The following is a 21,481-nucleotide window of genomic DNA, read 5'->3' on the forward strand; positions in this document are numbered from 1 at the left end:
CTCTTTGTTTTTGTTCATTTTAGTAAGGAGAAATATAATGTTTAACGTTTCAACTCGTGAGTAAATGTGACAATAAACCTAATTCAATTCAATTCAATTCTTATATATCTTTACCTTTGTCATTCCTGATGGAAACGACCATGGTTTTTGTAAGGTGCTGCCTGTTATCCCACTGCTTATATTTCAGAGAGAGATGGTAGATGGACATGATGTGTTGGCTGCAAACTGTGATTCAGCGAAGCTTGCTAGTTTGAACCTGGTTGGGGTGACAGTGTATCTGCTAATTCTATCACTGTCCTCTGATAAAGAAACGGTACATACTGGTTGCAATCTGAAAACAGATTAAATAAGGTGGGATGTGAGCAATGTAGTGAAAAGCTATATTCTCAACTCAAAAGCAATCATTGGGATACATGAAGCCAAGATGGACCCAGAGTACAGAAACTGCAATTAGCTTCAGAAATAGCTTGAGATGTTCCTTGCTGTGGTGCACATTTATTACTTTACAGTTCATTGCGTGGAACACACACACCAATGGAAAATAAATAAGCAGCTCACAGCCAACACCACTTCACCAGCGTTACATCCTCCAGTTCAGCTCCCTGCACCGGATGTTACGCAGCCGAAAGCTATAACTGGAAAACAAAGAGATCATTGATGTCCACACATTGGTGCTGCAACATTCACCTAACCTCATGAGATTTATTCAAGAGCTGTAAAGGCAATTGTTACCTCACGTACTGATGACCATATGAAATGACCACAGTCACGTGAGTAACTGCGTCCACTGTGATCAAGCATTGGCCATTTGTGGGTATCAGTTGACGTGAGATAATTTAAAAGGACTATCTTTCAAATAAAGTTATATTTTTTTATTGCAAAGGCAGAAAAAAACAAGGTTTGCTTAGTTGTGGATAATGTCTGCAATCATTCGCCAAATGCTTAGTGACTGGATGGTGAGAATATCACTGGAATCGCCATCCAGGACCAACAAGCTTAGTTTCAGAAAAGCCACCAGCAATTTGAACCATGGAAGATGATGCAATTTGAATCATATTCAAATGATCTAATGAAGGGAAGGAATATCTACCTCGCCAATTCCTTTATGAGCAGATTTCTTTTGTCCTTACCTAGCTTGATTTACATGTAACTCTCGGGTCAAAATTATGTAGTTTGCAGCTCAATCACCTCTGGGATGACAAAAAAAATGTCTTTGCTGGTGACTCCTGTGTCCCATGAACGATTATTGTACATATCAATTGATATGTTTAGGCACATGTCAGCCTAAAGCTAATAGAATATAAGCCGGTCTTCAGGGGGAAGAATGACCTCAATCTGCCCTTCTGAAAGTTTTTAATGGCTGTTTGAGGAGAGATTAACTCACCTTGAGATGCAAAAATCGTGTTACTTCTTTATCAGCAGTGCCTGGCTGCATTATCACCAACATCCTGAGAACTAAGAACAGGACAGTTCTCATCCTCCACTGATTTTCTATCGCACTAGTAGCTGCCTGGAGGATGAAAGCTCCTTATACGATATCACAGACAGTACTGTGGTTAATAATTGCAAAAACAATAACATGGACATAATCAATTTTTCTTATGAGGCAATCAGTAACACACCCAGACTCATGCAGACACAATGTCACGCTTACTCAGATAACACACACACAAACACTGATATGGACACACATACCGGCACCCACACCGATAAAAACACACTGACATACACACAGAGAAAAACAATGGCACACACCTTCACACGCAAAGTCACACATGCACAGAACGCATGCAGAACAACACAGCCAGTCATGCACACACGCGTACACAGAGACAGACACACATACACACACGCCCAGTTATCAAACACAGACATACACACTCTTTCTCTCACAGATAGTAGCATACAGCTCACACAGACACACAAGTATGCACCTCGACAACCACACACACACACACAATCACACAGCCATATGCACACCTATTCACACAATCACATTCTGCAGAGCATAAAGTGTGCCCTGTCTGCAGTAATGCAATATGTACACTGTGGGACAACTCAGACTTGGGCACTCGGCCTTGTGAAACCTCTGTTTTGAACACTTGAAAGCGCAACGAGATAGATCCTTTTCGTCTTTATTGTGGCACAATGCAGCCGTTGTTTAACTCTGGGAGAATCAATAGAGCTTTGTGGCCGATTAGATCCATGTTAGAGGCAAATATTTAACAGACCAATCCACTGACCAAAATGATCTGAGATTGTTTCTCCTCGCATCACTGAAATGAAAGTGTTACTATTAATTGTCATCTTATATCCCTGAGGAGAGATTCGTCTCCAGCTGAATCTCAGCTACTGGGTTACTCTTAAAGACATAATAATAACAGGCTTGGCCTTGCCATATTAATATGTATCACCATCTGTGAACAATCTTTCAACTTTCCATCTTCACATCACTGCTGCGTTGGGATTGTTGGCGTTGGGTAGCTCAGTTGGCTGGATGACTGGCTTGTAATACAGAGTGACATCAACAATGAGGCTTCAATTCCTTCCCCAGCCACAATAAAGACTAATAAGCGGCTGGATGAAGCATCGGCCGTTTGGCACCACAAGTCTGCTCCTCTGTTATTCGTAGAATCAAGACTGCTCTGACAATTTTCACTGCCACATTATTGCCCTTTGCCCGTCACCGTCGATTACTGTGCCAATCAAGAATTAATCTATTTCGACCTTAAATATTCAAACGGACTTTGCATCCCTACTCCCCTCTCCAACAGCTCTCTGTGACAATGCGTTCCAAATATTCACAAACCTCTGTAAAAAAAGAACTTCTTTCTCATCTTCATCTTAAATTGGTGTGATATTGGTATTCTGTGATATCGGTCATGGTCTTTCCTATGCGGGGAATACCCAGTCAGCATTTACGCTCTTAAGCCTGTTAAGAATCCCATGTGTTTCATGTGCTATCATCCCTCATTCTTCTAAACTCCATTGAGAAGAGTTCCAACTGCTTTAGTCTTTTATTAGAAGAGAATCTATCCATAACAGTGAACCTTCCCTGAACAGCCTCCAAGGAAACAATATCCTTCCTTTGATAATAGGATGAGGAGTGCTCACAGATGTGGTCTTACCAGCACCTTGTACAGTTGCAGACCCACTTCACTACTCGTATACTCCAAACCCTTTTTTTAAAAAATCAAGATTCCATTAGCCCTTCCTGATTGACTGCTTCCCCTCTATGCTATCTCTCTGTATTTCGTGTAGACATTCATACAAATCCCTTGTGTTGCAGCTTTCTCAATTCAAATAATATTCTGTTCTTCTGTTCCCCCTTCTGAGATGAACAACCTCCCGTCTTCGCATATCATACACCATTTGCCAACTTTTATTTCTCCACTGACTTAAACGATCAACATTACTCTATAAATTGTTTGCACCCCTTTCACAACCTGCTTTTCCATCTTTTGTTATGTCAGTTTTGGCGACAGAACAGTCACTTCCTTGCTCCAAACCATTAATACCATGCAGGTTCCACCACCCCAAGCTCTCCTCACGTGAGGTGTGGCGACCGCCAGGTTAAACCACGAGCAGTTGTCTCCCAATAGTTACACATTTTTAAGAGCTTCGATATTTACTTCTGAAGCGGAACCAGTCGCCATCCTGTCTAATCATCTTTCTCAAGCTGCTGTGAATTTCTATACTTATTGTGAGCCAGCTATTTGTTCACAGCCTGACCTGCAGCATACTGTGAGGAAGGCAAATAGTATGGTGGCCTTCATTGAAAGAAGATAGGACTTTAGAAGTCGTGAAATCTCATTGCAATTACATGGGGCCTTAGTGAGATTCCTGCTGGAGAACTGTGTGTTGGTTTGGTCACCCTACCTCAAACAGGACATTCTCACAAAAGTGGAAGTACTCATCGAGATAACTCCATAATTCAATGAAATCATGGCTGATTTGATCATGCTCAACTTGATATGCGCTTTTATGCCGAGGTATACAAGGCAATAGGCCAAGTACTGGAAATTCGTATTGGAACATGATTATATTATTGGGAAGCTGGTTGCCATTGGTAGTATTCATAGATTGTTCATCGAGAGGTAAGTGGCATTCTGAGGAACTATGCTTAATATGGAGCTGAGTTATTGGAAGAATTCGAATTCATTTTAAAAATTGGAAATGAAGAGTCTTATCGTGACCTAGGAACTGTTATTGCTTCGTGAAGATATCCATCTGGTTCACTGCTCCCCTTTTCTGAAACCTTCAATTCATGTGACTCCAAACTCTCAGTGATGTGGCTGACTTACAGCTGTCATCTTGGCAATTAGAGAAGGTGAGAAATGTTGGCCCATCCAATGATGTCAAATCCCGTGGCTGAATAAAACAATAGAAGTGTTCTTCTTTTCGACTCGCACACGTTTGGGGGTGGGGAGGGGTGGGGGGGCGAAGGGCCGATTTTTCTGGGCTGTGGACCAGTATTACTATGTTGTTGATGCACGGTCATTTGACATTATCTGTCTCAGTGTGCTTGCTCACACGGGCATGTAACAATTACGGATTAGAGTGGACTAGAATCTCTGCCAAATGTTCCCCTTTTCCATGATGAAGCTAAAACATTGAAATGGAGTCTGGAATCAATGTCAGAACGTGCCCAGGCTCAGCAGTTAAAAGTGTGCTGTAGCCCTCACGTGAGTCCGTTCCAATAGTGCGACAGGATCATCCCCAGGAAAGGTGACAGCTCAACCTAGGCCATATGTTTTGAATTCCATAACCATCCCACAATAACTGTATTGGATCTTCAACACCCCAGTTGTAATGCTGCCATTTCTGACATCCCTGTCTCCCTGTTAGTAAGCCAAATCACCAAGCCAAAGAAGAACAAGAGGCAGATAGAATTTAATTCTGATAAATACGAGCTGACACACTTTGGAAGAAGAGTAATGCCAAGAGCGTGCTCAATCAATAGAAGGGGTTGAGAAATTCCAAACTAACAGAAGAATGTTAAGGTGTTTGTCCACAGTTCTGAGAAGGCAACAGGAAAGATTAATTAGTTACGGCGGCAAATGGAACACTTAACTTCATCATTCCTGGTGTATAGATTAAAAGAGCAGGGAGGCGATTATGGAGCTGTATAGGACTGTGGTAAGGCTACAGCTGGAGTACTGTGTACACTTCCAGTCTCCACACTGTATGAAGGATGCGATTACACTGGACGGATTGCAGAAAAGTTTCACCAGGATGTTGCCTGGGATGGAGTATTTTATTTATGTCGAGAGCCTGGATAATCTCTGGTTGCTATATTTGGAGCAGAAAATATTGAGGGGACATGTAATACAGCTATTGAGGAACATGGACAGGGTGATAGGAAGCAATGTTCCCGTTAGGCGACGGATCAATAACAAGGACACAATTTTAAAATTCAAAGTTTGTGAGAAGATTTGTAGCTGGGGTGCTCATTGTTGTGGTTCTGTTCGCCGATCTGGGAATTTGTGTTGCAGGCGTTTCGGTGACATCCTTAGTGCTTCGAGCCTCCTGTGAGGAGGAAAGATCACAGAAGCGCTTCGCAGGAGGCTCCCAAGCACTGAGAATGTCACCTAGACAGGGGACGAAACTTCTGCGTCGCAAATTCCCAGCTCGGCGAACAGAACCACAACAACAATTTTGAAATGGTAGGGGAAGCTTTAGAGTGGATTTGAGGAAACATTACATCAGCCAGAGGGTATGATGTGATGGCCGGGGATGATTGGAATGCATTGTCTGGGATGTGGGTGTCGACTGGATGGCCACCAATTATTGCCCATCACTCATTGCCCTTGAGAAAGAGCTGGTGAGATGCTTTCTTGGATCTCTGACGTTCTTGTACTGCAGGTTCACCCACAATGTCATTGTAAAGAATTTCACTATATTTACCCGGAATTAGTGAAGAAACGATGATATACTTCCACGTTAAATGGTGAGTGGCTTGGAGTAGAACTTGCAAGGAGTGATGTTTGCAGGTATCTGCTACATTTGACTTTTAAGATGGAAGCGTCCATGGGTTTGGAAGATGCTATCTGAGGATCAGTGGTGATTTTTTGCGGTGTATTTTGTAGATAGCATACTGGTAAACTTCATTTTGGGGTGGATAGAGTGGAGGTTTGTAGATGTGGAATTAATCGTGTTGTTCCTGGATGGCGTCGAACATAAAGTGTTCTTGGAGCTGTACTCATCCAGGCAAGTAGGGAGTATCCCATCACACATCTGATTTCGGCTTCATTAATTGTCGACAGGCCTTAGGTAGTCAGATGAGCTGCTCACCTCAGTATTCCTTGCCTGTGACATTCTCTTATAGCGATTGTGTTTAGGTGGTGAGTTTCTGGTCAATGGCAAGCTCAAGAATGTTGACAGTGGGGGAGTCAGGGAGGAAGTGAGGACTGCAGATGCTGGAGATCAGAGCTGAAAATGTGTTGCTGGAAAAGCGCAGCAGGTCAGGTAGCACCCAAGGAGCAGGAGAATCGACGTTTCAGGCATGAGCCATTCTTCAGGAATGAGAAAAGTGTGTCCAGCAGGGTAAGATAAAAGGTAGGGAGAAGGGACTTGGGGGAGGGGCGTTGAAAATGCGATAGGTGGAAGGAGGTCAAGGTGAGGGTGATAGACCGGAGTGGGGGTGTGGGCGGAGAGGTCAGGAAGAAGATTGCAGGTTAGGCCTACGGTGCTGAGTTCGAGGGATTTCACTGAGACAAGGTGGGGGGAGGGGAAATGAGGAAACTGGCGAAATCTGAGTTCATCCCTTGTGGTTGGAGGGTTCCCAGGCGGAAGATGAGGTGCTCTTCCTCCAGCTATCGTGTTGCTATGGTCTGGCGATTGAGGATTCCAAGGACCTGCATGTCCTTGGTGGAGTGAGAGGGGGAGTTGAAGTGTTGAGCCAGGGGGTGGTTGGGTTGGTTGGTCTGGGTGTCCCAGACGTGTTCACTGAAACGTTCCACAAGTAGGCAGCCTGTCTCCCCAATATAGAGGAAGTCATATCGGGTGCAGCGGATGCAGCAAATGATATGTGTGGAGGTGCAGGTGAATATGTGATGGATGTGGAAGAATCCCATGGGGCCTTGGAGGGAAGTAAGGGGGGATATGTGGGCGCAAGTTTTGCATTTCTTGCGGTTGCAGGGGAAGGTGCCAGGAGTGGAGGTTGGATTGGTGGGGGGGTGTCGACCTGACGAGGGAGTCACTGAGGGAGTGGTCTTTTCGGAACGCTGATAGGGGAGGGGAGGGGAGGGAAATATATCTCTGGTTTTGGGGTCCATTTGGAGGTGGCGGAAATGAGGACGGATGATACAATGTATATGGAGGTTGGTGGGGTGGTAGGTGAGGACCAGTGGGGTTCTGTCCTGGTGGCGGTTGGAGGGGCAGGGCTCAAGGGCAGAGGAGCGGGAAGTGGAGGTGATGCGGTGGAGGGCAACGTCGATCACGTCTGGGGGGAAATTGCGGTCCTTGAAGAAGGAGGCCATCTGGGTTGTAGGGTATTGGAACTGGTCCTCCTGGGAGCAGATGCGGTGGAGATGAAGGAATTGGGAATATGGGATGGCATTTTTACAGGGGGAAGGTTGGGAGGAGGCGTAGTCTAGGTAGCTGTGGGAGTCAGTCGGTTTATAGTAAATGTCCGTGTTGATTCGGTCGCCCGGGATAGAAATGGAAAGTTCTAGGAAGGGGAGGGAGGAGTCTGAAACGGTCCAGGTGAATTTGACGTCGGGGTGGAAGATATTGGTAAAGTGGATGTTCTGTTCAACCTCCTAGTGGGAGCACGAGGCAGCACCGATACAGTTATCGATGTAGTGGAGGAAAAGGTGGGGGGGTGGGGCCAGTATAGCTGCAGAAGATGGACTGTTCCATATATCCTACGAAGAGGCAGGCATAGCTGGGACCCATGCGGGTGCCCATGGCTACTCCTTTGGTTTGGAGGAAGTGGGAGGATTGGAAAGTGAAGTTGTTCAGGGTGAGGACCAGCTCAGTCAGTCGAAGGAGGGTGTCGGTGGAATGGTACTGGTTGGCATGGTGGGAAAGGAAGAAGCGGAGGGCTTTCAGTCCTTCGTGATGGGGGATGGTGGTGTACAGGGACTGGAGTCCATGGTGAAGATAAGGCGTTGGGGAGCGGGGAAGCGAAAATCATGGAGGAGGTGGAGGGCGTGGGTGGTGTCGAGGACCGTGGACCGTGGCGAGGTATGCAGAGGTGAGTTCGGTGGGGCAGGAGCAGACTGAGACAATGGGTCGGCCGGGGCAGTCAGTTTTGTGGATTTTGGGCAGAACGTACATTACGGTATCATTGATTGTCAAGGGACAGTGGTTGGACTGTATCTTATTGGTGATGGTGAATGCCTGGCATTTGTGTGTAACGAATGTTATTTGCCACTCGTCAGCTCAAGCCTGGGTATTACACAGATCTTGCTGCACCTGAAGCTGGACTGCTTTAGTATTTGAGAAGTCATAAATGGCGCTAGTAATTCTATAATCATTGATGATCACATCTACATGATGTTGGACACCAGGCTGGTCTCTGGAATTGAGGCACTGCCGTAAGAAGAGAGAATAAGAAGTGTTGGGCCTGCACTCATTAAAGTTTAGAAGAATTAAATTAACAAAGAACAAAGAAAATTGAGGGCAGGAACTGACCCTTTGGCCCTCCAAGCCTGCGCTGTTCCTGATCCTACATCTCACGCTGTCACCTACCTTCTAAAGATCTATATCAATCTACTTCCTGTCGAATAATGCATATGTTTAGCTACATCATAAATGACGTTAAGATGCCCGCGTCCATCACCTCCATTGGCAACACATTCCTGACAGCCTCCACCCTATGTGTTCAGAGGTTTCCACGCACACTGACATAAACCCTTTCACCATAAAATGATGATCCCCAGTAAATGAGTCCCACAATTTGTGAAAAAGCATTTTTCTACCCACCACATGTGTGCCTCTCATGATTTTGTACTCAAACAGGTCCCACCTCAACCAGTATTTTTCTAATAAAAACAACTTAATCCACTCCAACTCTCTTCATAGCTAGCGCCCTCCATACCAGGTAACATCCTGGTGAACCTCGTCTGCACCCTCTCCAAAGCATCCACATCCTTTTGGTAATGTGGCGACCAGATCTGCATGAAGTTATTCCAAATGCGGTCGAACCAAAGTCCTATATAACTGCAACATTACCTGCCAACCGTTGTACTCAATACCTCGTCCGATGAAGGAAAACATGCTGTATACATTTTGAACACTCTACCGACCTGTTTTGCCACACACAGAGTACAATGGACTGGAACACCTAGATCTCTCTGTGCATCAATATTGCCCAGCACTTTTTCATTCACTGTATAGTTCGTTCTTGAATTGGATCTTCCAAAATGCATCACCTCGCATTAGACTGGGTTGAAATACATCTGCCAATTCTCTGCCCAATCGAACTATGTTCTGCTGCAATCTCTAAAATAACCTTCCCTGTCTGCTATTCCACCAATCTTATTGCCAACTGTATATGTGCTATTTGGACCACCTATATCATCCTAAAGATCATTTATTTGCATTACAAACAACAGTGGTCCCAAAACGAATCCTTGTTGAATACCTTTGGTCATGGTTCTACATTTTGAGAAACTCCCTTCTACTATTACTCTCTACCTCATATTGCCCAGCCAGTTGTCTATGCATTGAGCTGGTATACACATGCAACTTCACCTTCTCCACCAGCATGGAGAACCATATCAAATGCCTTACTGAAGTCCATGTATATGACATCCAAAACCTTTTCCTCATCAATCAACTTTTTTACTTCCTCAATGAATTCTAATAAATTGGAAAATCATTGCTTCCCCTGCACAAAATCATGCTGCATATCACTGATAAACCCATTTTCTTCCAAAGATAAATAGATCTTATCCCTCAGTATCTTCGCCAGCAGCTTCACTAACACTGACATGGGGATCACCAGTCTTTAATTCCCTGGATTACCTGCTGCCCTTCTGAAGCAGGGGATCAACTTTGGCAAGTCTCCATATCACCCGTACTCAATGGTTCTACATTGTCTGTTAAGGCTCAAGCTACTCCCCCCTCACTTCCCTCAGTAACCTCTGACAGATCCCATACAGATCTGGGAACTTGTCGACCTTAATGGTTTTTAGAATACGAACACTTCCTCCCTCATTATGTCGACTTGACCTAGAGTAACCAATCAACATCCTTCATATCCCTCTCCTCGTTGAATACAGATGCAAAGGTACTCATTAAATCTCGCCCTTTTTCTCTAACTCCATGCATGAGTTTTCTCCTTTGTCCTTGAATAGGCCAATCATTTCTCTTGCTGCAAATAAAAGGCTTTGGGTTTTTCGGTGATCCTGTTTGTAATGATATTTCATGGCCCCTTTCAGATTGCTCTGACATTTGCAATGTTGTTCCAAAGCTTCATCTGTTTCACTCGCCTAGACCTTATGTACGTTTCTTTTTCCTCTTAGCTAGTGTCACAATTTCACCTGTCATCCAAGATTCCCTAATCATGCCATTTCTATCCGTCAGTTTTACAGGACATGTCATCTTACTGAAATATAGTATTCTTACGGGACTTGGCAGGATGATGTTTCCTATAGCGGCACAGTGGTTAGCACTGCTGCTTCACAGACCGAGTGACCTGGGTTCAATCCCAGCTTTGGCGACTGTCTGCATGCCATTTGCAAATTATCCCCATGTCTACGTGGGTTTCTTCTGGGTGGTCCGGTTTCCAACCACAATCCAAGGATGTGCTGGTTAGCTGAATTTGTCATGCTAAATTGCCCATAGTGTTCAGGGATGTGTAGTTTAGATGCATTAGTCAGGGGTAAATGTAGGGGAATGGGTTTGGGTTCGATATTGTTTGTACGGTCAGTGTGGACTTGTTTGGCTGAAGGCCCGGCTGCACAATGTAGTGGTTCTAAGATTCTAAGAGGATTGTTAAGGAGAGGTCGTTTACACTTGTGGGAGAGTCCAAGGAATGTCTACAATAATTATAACAAATTGGAAAATAACAATTATGCGGAAGACAATCCTGATCCACAGATGGGTCTGTACATTCTGTTTCCCATTCCAGACACTTGGAGCCTGCCATATCTTACTTACTTATTCTGTATCAGCTTTGCGTCTGTTTCTCACGTATGGACTATTTATGAATAACTTCCTTGGCTTTCGCTCATCTCCATCCTGTCTGCAATGAAGTGTGGAATAGGTGGAACTTTTGTAATTACAGAATTGTCATAAATCTCCATCTGTTTTGTTTTGACAGATAGATAATGTTACCGTCAATTTCTCATTAGGCTTAATGAAAATTGGTTGTCAATGCCTAAATAAGAAGAAACATGACCAATGACAGATTATATCCATTCAAACACATCATTTCTGTCTGCATGGTATCCTGAGGCTGGGATGGAAATATAATACACAGTTCCAAAGAGACAATGCTGAGAAAAAAGTTTGGCTGTTCACTCGGAAAATACATAATGAACAGTTTGTATAAAAAGCAAATTCACATCGCTTAAGTCTTTCCTTGATCATTCCTTTAGAAATGTCCATTCATTCCACCTTTATTGCACTTGGTTAATTCTACCATAACTAAGTAGTCTCCGACGTAAGCAATTAAAGACCTGTTGTAGAACATAGAACATAGAACAATACAGCACAGAACAGGCCCTTCGGCCCACGATGTTGTGCCGAACTTCTATCCTAGATTAAGCACCCATCCATGTACCTATCCAAATGCCGCTTAAAGGTCGCCAATGATTCTGACTCTACCACTCCAACGGGCAGCGCATTCCATGCCCCCACCACTCTCTGGGTAAAGAACCCACCCCTGACATCTCCCCTATACCTTCCACCCTTCACCTAAAATTTATGTCCCCTTGTAACACTCTGTTGTACCCGGGGAAAAAGTTTCTGACTGTCTACTCTATCTATTCCTCTGATCATCTTATAAACCTCTATCAAGTCACCCCTCATCCTTCGCCGTTCCAACGAGAAAAGGCCGAGAACTCTCAACCTATCCTCGTACGACCTACTCTCCATTCCAGGCAATATCCTGGTAAATCTTCTCTGCACCCTCTCCAAAGCTTCCACATCTTTCCTAAAGTGAGGCGACCAGAACTGCACACAGTACTCCAAATGTGGCCTAACCAAAGTCCTGTACAGCTGCAACATCACCTCACGACTCTTGAATTCAATCCCTCTGCTAATGAACGATAATACTCTATAGGCCTTCTTACAAACTCTATCCACCTGAGTGGCAACCTTCAAAGATCTATGTACATAGACCCCAAGATCCCTCTGTTCCTCCACCTGACCAAGAACCCTACCATTAACCCTGTATTCCGCGTTCTTATTTGTCCTTCCAAAATGGACAACCTCACACTTGGCAGGGTTGAACTCCACCTGCCACTCCTCAGCCCAGCTCTGCATCATATCTAAACACTACTATGACACCAAGATGATATCTGTACATCCATCAGATTAAACACTACTCGTATGTTCCTGTATGCTTTCAACAACGATACATTTTCTTCCCACACTAATCTAACACCCACTGTATTTCTGATTTGCTACATTGTGACTCTGAGCAGTACTAGGTTTCATGGTCGTCTTGGGTCCAACTGTAGTTGTGGGTGAGTCGTCCTTATAAAGAATGAAAGCTGATCTTGTTGCTGGACACATAAATTTTCTGCACTCTCTAAACTCTGCGATAACCCAAGATCTGCATTCCATTGTATTAAGCTTCTCTGTATGCATTCTACATCCTGTCTCCTGTTGCCCAATTTACAGGAATGAAGAGCTGTCAACAAAAACGTTAAGTGCAATATTTCAGTTTCTGTCTGCTCTTTGCCAGTACTGCCTCCATTTTGCTTGAAAGCAAACGGCCCTTTGGGATCGTTTGCTACCCACACGTGACATTCATGATTTGTCCCCTGGTAAATTTGTCTGCTAACCTGATGACATCTTCAACTTTTTGTACGTTTATGTTCCTTCCTTGTAACAGCATCATTATTCTGGCAACCCTATTTTGACTCATTGTGTCATTAATATACTCATCCAGCATATTCTAAGTGAATGCATGTTATTTAAGAATTGTCAATCTACTAAACCCTACAATGTAAATAAAATATTGTACTGCCCAGAAAACTGACAATAAAAGCCTTTCACTTGAAGTGTCCCCTTGCTCTACTGACATGAATATGCGCGAAGCAGCAACCACCTCCAAAGAAGGTCGTTCTGTTGGGTTTGAGTGTTTCACAGCAGGAGCGTACACCAAACCCTATTTCAAATCTATCATTGCATGCGTTCTAGCTTCCATTCCGCTGGGGACTTTTCTTTCATAGTGTCATTATTGGTGCTGGCTTTGTCGCGATAATTGGTTTTGTCGAATATTCAAACAAGCTCTAAAATGATTCTTTATGCCTTCACATCTGTGGGGAAGGATAGTCTTAATTATTGTTCCGATCTGTTGTTTATCTCCCTTATGCCTGGTATTAACGCCATTCCTAAATAACAGACTTCCGCCATCATTCAGATCCAGGTTGAAGCCATATTTCTTTCATATTTGCCACAATCCATTCAGTAACAGGTAATACTCCGTTCAATTCCCGTTTGTAAAAACAAAGCATCAACATATTGTATCAGAAAGCTTACCGAGAAACATCCCGTAACTGATTGGCGAAATATTGATGGGGAATTAGGAAATTCCTGTGGCAAAGCTGTCCACTGGGATTGCTGTCCTTTAAAGTGAAATGCAAATTTATACTGCCCCTCTTTGGTGAATGGTATTGAATAAACTCCATTGTTGATGTGTAATAATGTAAAATATTGTGCTAACTCGCTTCGATGATTCATTGTGTCAAGGCTCGTAAGCACTGTCGGAGTTGCCATATGTATAACTTAATTTGGTTCTCTGTAGTGAATGGTTAATAAGCGGCTCCAACTTGGATGTTTAACTGACCAAATTGGAGAACTCATAGCGGAGGTGACAGGTCAAATACTCACTAAGTTATTGGACACTGAAATCCTTTCTCGATATCTCCTTTTGCCTGTTTGGGAAATCCACATTGTTTGTGTGGGTTTCAGATATTATTTTTGGATGCAGGCTTTTGCCTGCATTCTGCCACGATCATGTTTGCTTTTTGTAAAATCATTTTAGTTCGCTGTTAATATGGCGCGGTCCATTGGATCCCAGCCTCATACGTCTTGAATATCAAAGAAATCAAGTATTATGGGGAGAATGCGGGAGAATGGGATTGAGAAATTTATCAGCCATGATTGAAAGGTGGAGAAGACCCGATGGGCCGAATGGCCTAATTTCTGCTCCTATGTCTTATGGTCTAATGGTCTTAACTGGTAAGGTGTAGAGAAGCCCAAAACTAGAGGGCATAAATTTAAGATGTGAGGAGAAAGACTCAAAACGGACCGAAGTTTAACCATGTTCACGCAAATTTTAGTCCTTGTATGGAATGAATTTGCATAGGTAGTGGTGGAAGCTGGTGCAATTGCAACATTTAGAAGGTACCTGGACGAATATATGAATAGGAAGCAATATGTGCTAAATGCTTGCAAATGGGGCAAGATTTATTTAGGCTAGCTGGTCGGCATGATTAAGTTGGATGCAAGGATCCATTTCTGTGCTTTACATCTTTAGGACTGTATGATTCCATTCCATCCATTTGCCAACGGTAATTGATTCTTTACACTCCTCTAGTTTCGTCTCCCACACTGTTCTGACAAAAAACTCCGTATTCAGGAATATTGGGCTGTCAATTTTGCCTCTCTTTTTGCTCGAGTTCCGTTATAGAAAGGGCATCATATGGGTGGCACAGTGGTTAGCACTGCTGCCTCACAGCGCCAGAGACCTGGGTTCAATTCCCACCTCAGGCGACTGACTGTGTGGAGTTTGCACGTTCTCCCCGTGTCTGCGTGGGTTTCCTCCGGGTGCTCCGGTTTCCTCCCACAGTCCAAAGATGTGCAGGTCAGGTGAATTGGCTATGCTAAATTGCCCGTAGTGTTAGGTAGGAGTAGATATAGGGGTATGGGTGTGTTGCGCTTCGGCGGGGCGGGGTGGACTTGTTGGGCCGAAGGGCCTGTTTCCACACTGTAAGTAATCTAATCTAATCTAATAAACGTCTATCTGTGCCCTTAAAGCATCTGCCGTGTTTGCAATACTCGGTTAGAGACAAAATTACTGCAGATGCTAGAATTCAAAATAGGGAGACAGAAGGCCAGAAGAACACAGCAATTCAGCACCATCAGGAAATGGAAGAGTCGATGTTTCTTGTGTAACTTTTCTTCACGATTCAAGTATTCTTCCAGCCTCCTGCCTGTCATTTTGTTTGCAATAATCATTCCATTGAAGTATATATTGTTCAACGCCGTCAATTTCCTTTCCTGGACGCTGTTTAATCCAGTTTCGTTTAGCTTTCTAGATCACTGAAAACATCACTATTAGGTCTGCGAAGGAATGGGGAGCACAAAATTCCTGACAGCTTCTCATAGTTAATGCAGCAGAATATGACTGAAAGTGATTAGAAAGCTTGGGTAAATAGCTGATTCCTGCAGTCTTCACAAGTTATAACAATAGTAGCTCTGAAGTCCCAAGATAAGAGCACTGCAGCTGCAGTTATTTATGTGAAGGCATGTATAAGATCATTTCATATTAGTTTTAATTAGTGATTTTCTCTTGAATTATTTATCCCATCTGTCACAATGCTGATAGGAGATATTAGTTAGGATCATTCAAATAGTTATTGATGTAGATTGTGAAGTGGTCATAGACTGACCTGTATACAATAAAAAAACACTAATAGCATTAGAGGAAAAGACTCAATTAAAGTTATGGGAGTCTCAGGCATTAAAAGCAGTCCCCATCACATTACAGGGAGAATTAGATGACAGGTACAGAACGTAGCAGGTATTGGAATGTGGGTTGAATAAGCACATTGTAAGACCGTAAGAAGGAGATAGTTCCATTAGACATAGGAGTAGAAATTAGATTCTTCAGCCCATCGAGTCTGCTCTGTCATTCTATCATGGCAAAAACTTTCTCAACTACGTTCACCTACTTTCTCTCCAAACCTTTAATTCCTTTGACAATCAATGACGTTTCTATTCCAGTCTTGTTTATACCTTGTGGCAGTGAATTCCACAGATTCATCCCTCTGGCGGATGCAGAGTCTCCTAAAACGTCTTACTTTTATTCTAAGGCTCTGCCCTCGGGTCCTAGTGTCTACTATCAATGGAAATATCTTCCCAACATCCCCTACACCCAGGCCATTCAGTATTCTGGAAGTTTCGATTTGTCCACGCCCCCAACCTGAATATTTCTAACCTCCATCCAGTATTGGCCCATGATCCTAAGCGTTCTTCATTCTTAGGACCATTCTTGTGAACTTCGCCTGAACATGCTCCAGGGCTAGAACATCCTTCATGATATATGGGGTCCAAAAATGCACAGAATACTCCAAATGTGGTCTGACCATAGACTTATAGAGTCTCAAAAGTAAATCCCTGCTTTTATACTTAAGTCTGTTCAAAATAAATGACGTCATTGCATTTGCGTCCCGAACTACTGACACAACTTAGAAGTTAACTCTGACAGAATCCTAAACTAGAACTCCCAAGACTGTTTGCACTTCAGATTTCGGAAGTTTCTCCCAATTTAGAAAATAACCAATGCATCGATTCTTCTTACATCTAAGGTTAAATATAAAGGTGCCTAATTAAGTCGGTGAGAAAGAAACTGCTCTCAATTCATTAACTGAAGAATGCCAACGTTAGCCAAGCAGAACCACATAACTTTGTTCAACCTGATGTTACAATAATTAGTAAAAATCAAGATTCTTTCATGTTTCCTGTACTGAGCTCATTAAGGAATTTAAAAGATCTTTACGTGATAGGCAAGAATCCAACTAACTGGCAGTTAACATTGTGCCTAGGAGAAATTGAGGACTGCAGATGCAGGAGATCAGAGTCAAAAAGTGTGGTGTTGTAATAGAACAACAGGTCAGGTAGCCCTTGTGAAGCAGTAGAGTTGTCATCTCAGGCATACGTCGGGAGTGTGGTGCTGGAAAAAGCACAGCAAGTCAGGCAGAATCCGAGGTACAGGACAATCCACGTTTTGGGCATATGAATTTGTCAGGAATGATGCTTGTGGGGCGGGGAGGGGTGTGACTGATAAATGGGAGGGTGGTTGGGGTTGGTGGAAACGTAGCTGAGAATACAAAAGGTAGATGAAGGTGGGGAGAAGGAGATAGGTCATGTGGAAGGGAGGAGTGAATAAATTGGAAAGGTGATAGACAGGCCAACAGAGTGGTGCTACGTTTGAGTCTTGGGACTGGAATAAAGAGGGGTGGTAGAAACTGGCGAAATCCACATTAATCCCGTGTGGTTGCAGGATCCCAAGGCGGAGGATGAGGCGTAGTTGCTTCAAATGTCGGGTGGTAATGATTTGGCAATGGAGGAGGCCCAAGACATGCATGTCCTTGGCGGAGTAGGAGGGGCAGTTGAACTGTTCAAACACGGGTAAGTGGGGTTGGTCGGTGAGGGTGTCCCAGAGAAGGTCTCAGAAACGATTGGTAAGTTGGTGTACTGTCTCCCTGATACAGAAGGCAACACAACAAGTGCAATGGTACAGTAAATGATATTGGTAGAGGGACGGGTAAATACCTGCCGAATGTTGAATCATTCTTTGTGGCCTTGGAAGGAGCTGAGTGGGCGGTGTCGGCGCAGATTTCGAATTTCCTGGGGTGGCAGGGGACAGTGTTGGAAGGGGGTGAGGGCTGGTGGGAGGTGTGGATCTGACAAGGAAGTTGTGGAGGGAATAGTCTCCCCTTAACGCAGGTAGAGGTGAGGAAGGAAATATATCTCTGAAGTTGGTGTCCGTTTGTGGGTGGCATATATAGCAGAGGATAATGCGATGTTTACAGAGGTCAGTGGAGTGGAAGGTAAGAGCCAAGGGGTTTCTGGCCTGGTTGTGTTGAGAGGAACGGGGTTCATGGGAAGAGGTGCAGAAAGTGGAGGAAATATATTCGAGGGCATCGTCAGCGACGTGGGATGGTAAACTATGGTCTTCGAAGAAAGAGGCCATCTGGAGTTTTCTAAGGTGGAATCAGTCATCCTGAAAACCGATGCAGCAGAGGCGGACGGCTTTTGAATAAGGGATGGCGTTTTTACAGGAGATAGGTGGGATGAGGTGCCGTCCAGGTAGCTAGGCGAGTCGATGGGCTTGTAGTTGATGCCCGTGTCTATCAGTCACCAGAGGTGCGAAGGGGGAGGTCCAGGAAAGTGAGGGAGGTGTCTGAGATGTTCCAGGTGAAATTGAGGTCGGGTGGAAAGGTGTTAGTGATGTTGATGAGCTGTTCAATCCCCTCATGTGAGCACTGATGCACTCATCGGAGGAGCAGGTGGTGTGTAGTGCCCATGTAACTGCGAAACATTACTGTTCCGTGTTCCCAACAAAGAGGCAGGCATACCTGCTATCCATGCGAGCGCCCATGGGTAGCCAGTTGTTTTGGAGGAAGTCGGAGGATTTGAAGGAGAAGTTGTTAAGGGTGAAGATAAGCTCAGCCAAACGGTTGAGGGTATCAGTGGAAGGGTATGTTTGTAATTAAGCGAGAGGAAGAAATGGAGGGCTTGGAGGGCTTCATAGTATCGGGTCGATGCCCATGGTGAAGATGAGGAGTTGGGGGACGAGGATCCCAAAATCTTGGAGGAGCTGAAAGGTGTGGATGGTGTCCCGAGCTTAGGTGGGGAGTTCCTGGACTTAAGGAAAACAGGAGACAGTGTCAAGGTAAGTAGAGAGGAGTTCAGTGGGACAGAAGCTGGCTGCGACAATGGGCCAATTGGGGAAGTCAGGTTTGTGAATCTTCAGAAGGATATAGAATTGCACAGTGCTGTGTTCTCGGACGATGAGTTTGGAGGCTACGGATGGCAGATCCAAAAGGAGGTGAGTTTTTGGATGGTCTGGGAGATGATGGTTTCGTGACGGGAGATGAGGTCGTGTTCGAGGGGGCAGAAGCAGGAGGTATTTTCAAGTTGGTGGCTGGCTTCAGCAGCGTAAAGTTCAGTGCAGAGTTGATGGGGCGGTTGGGTTTGGAATGGAGGGGGTGAAGGGCTGCATGTTTTGAGGGCGCGAAGTTAGAAGGAGTGAGGGGGTGGACAGGTTCAGGTGGTCGATGTCGCGGTGGCACTTAGAAATGAAGAGATCCAGGTACAGTAACGGGCACGTTCAGACAGATGGGGTGTGGTGGAGGCGAGAGAAAAGCTCCTCGATGGTCAGGCAGGAGTCTTCATTGTAAAGGTGGGTCTGGAGGCAGAGGCATGCAAGAACTGTTCAAGGTCACGATGCATGTTACACTCATTAATCTGGGAGCATAGAGGTATGAAGGAAAAGCTTTTTCCGAGGACTAAACATTCATCCTCAGTGAGGGGGTGGTCTGGGGAAGACATGGCAGGGCTGAGAGCTAGGAACTAGGTTGGGGCTGGAGCTGGATATGGGGTCGGAGATAGTCACGCGAGTGGGCGTGGTTATAGGGTCAAGAGTGGCATTCAGCACCACACTCTCAATTCTGATCTCCAGCGTCTGCAGTGTTCTGCAGCGCCTCACCTTCTCCGTGTTGAGTTCAGGCATATGCCCTTCATTAGGAATATAAAGGTGGGTGAAAGAGGGGTTAGTGACAAGTAGGAGATTTTGGGGTTGTGGTGTAGGTAGCTGGAAAGGTGATAGGTAATGCATGTGTGGGGTTACGGTGATCGGCCAGAATGGAGGCTGGATTAGATTGGGGAGAATGAAGATTGACAAGTAGAACAATTCAATAGGGCAGTGCCAAGTTGGAAGGTTGAACCTGGGATGAGGTGGTGGGCGGAGAGATGAGGAAACTGCTGAAATTGATATTCATGCCATGTGGGTCCAAAGGTGGAAGATGAGGCATTCTTCATCCTATCGTCAGGTGGCTAGGACTTGGCGGTGAGGGAGGCCCAGGGATTGCATGTCCTTGGCGGAGTGGGAAGGGGAGTTGAAACAGTCAACCACAGGACAGTGGAGTTGTTCGGTGCGGTTTTCCCAGATATGCTGTCTGAAACATTCCACAAGTCACTCCAATGTAGAGAAGACAACTTCGAGAGCAACCGACACAGCAGATGAAGTGTTTGGATGTGCAAGAAAATCTCTGGTAGATCAGAAAGAATCCTTTGGGACCTTAGATGGAGGTGAGGAAGGAGGTTTGGTGAAGGTTGGACAGCTCTTGCGGTGGCAAGAGAGGGGCCAGGAGTGGAGGGTGCATTGGTGGGGTTAGTGGGGCAATCGAGTTAGTCAAGAATGGAATAATCTCTGCAGAATGCCGATGGGGTGGGGAGGGAAATATATCTCTGGTGGTGGGATCTGACTGTAGATGGCAAAAATATATGAAGTTGGCAAATATCGGTGCAGGAATGTACTTGAATAGAATGTCCACAGTACAAAGGCCCAAGAAAGGAGACAAGGAATTCTGTGAAACGTCATGAGACCATGAAACATCAGGGGTTGACCACAAACCTGTCTGTGTCTAACTTCACAGTCATATAATTAGCATGTCTGAAAATAGAGAAATAATTGATTAATATGATTGGTTTGTAAATGATTAAAGGCGAAATGAAACAAACATATAAAAATGTATGCTTTCTTTGTTTGGTGAAGACCGCTCTGGAACTTCAGAGGGTTTCTTCCCACTGGTGAAATTCTAATAAACTCCTTGATGTTGGAAGTCAACGCCCGGGTATTGAATGAATCTTCTGGTAATTCTTCCCTAACAGTCCATAACTAATATTCTACGTCCCATTTGCAGAGCAGTTAATTAAACCTTCAAACCTACAATTCAGTTCCCATTTCCCTGTCATACTAATTTTATAGGTCATCAACAACTCTCAAAACAGTATGCATGAGGATATTTCTCCCAAATCTTCCTAGGTGCAACCGTCAGTTTTATATGGATCCCACATCCCCCGAAACTGAAGCGAACTTTACGAATCTTAGCCCCACCTGGTACAGCATGTCACCAGCCAGAATATATTCTGATCTATTCTCTCATTCCTCTCTCGCTAACACACAGCGCTGTGATTAAATCCTGAGTTGACTACATTTGAGGCCCTTCATTTTAATTTAATTCCTAACTTCCGATGTTCAGCTTTTAGGTTATCATCCATTTTGTTCACCTATGTCAGTGGCATTTACTACGCCCACTGGCTGTTCAACCTCCCTATACAGAGTGTCCTGCATCAACTCCATGTCATCCCTGGTCTTTGCATCAGGGAGAGAATATACTTGCCCAGAGTCACGTCTGCATGACAGAAGCGCCTACGTGGACTCTTTACCTTTGAATTATCTGTCAGTAAAATCCTGCTGCTCGTTTCTATACTTTCTGTGCAATTGTTTTGCCGTGAGCTTGGCTGAAGCTGCTTTTCCCTGATATGACCAGCTCCCTTCATT

The sequence above is a fragment of the Chiloscyllium punctatum genome, chromosome 52 (assembly GCF_047496795.1).
Source record: "Chiloscyllium punctatum isolate Juve2018m chromosome 52, sChiPun1.3, whole genome shotgun sequence".
Classification (NCBI taxonomy): Eukaryota; Metazoa; Chordata; class Chondrichthyes; order Orectolobiformes; family Hemiscylliidae; genus Chiloscyllium; species Chiloscyllium punctatum.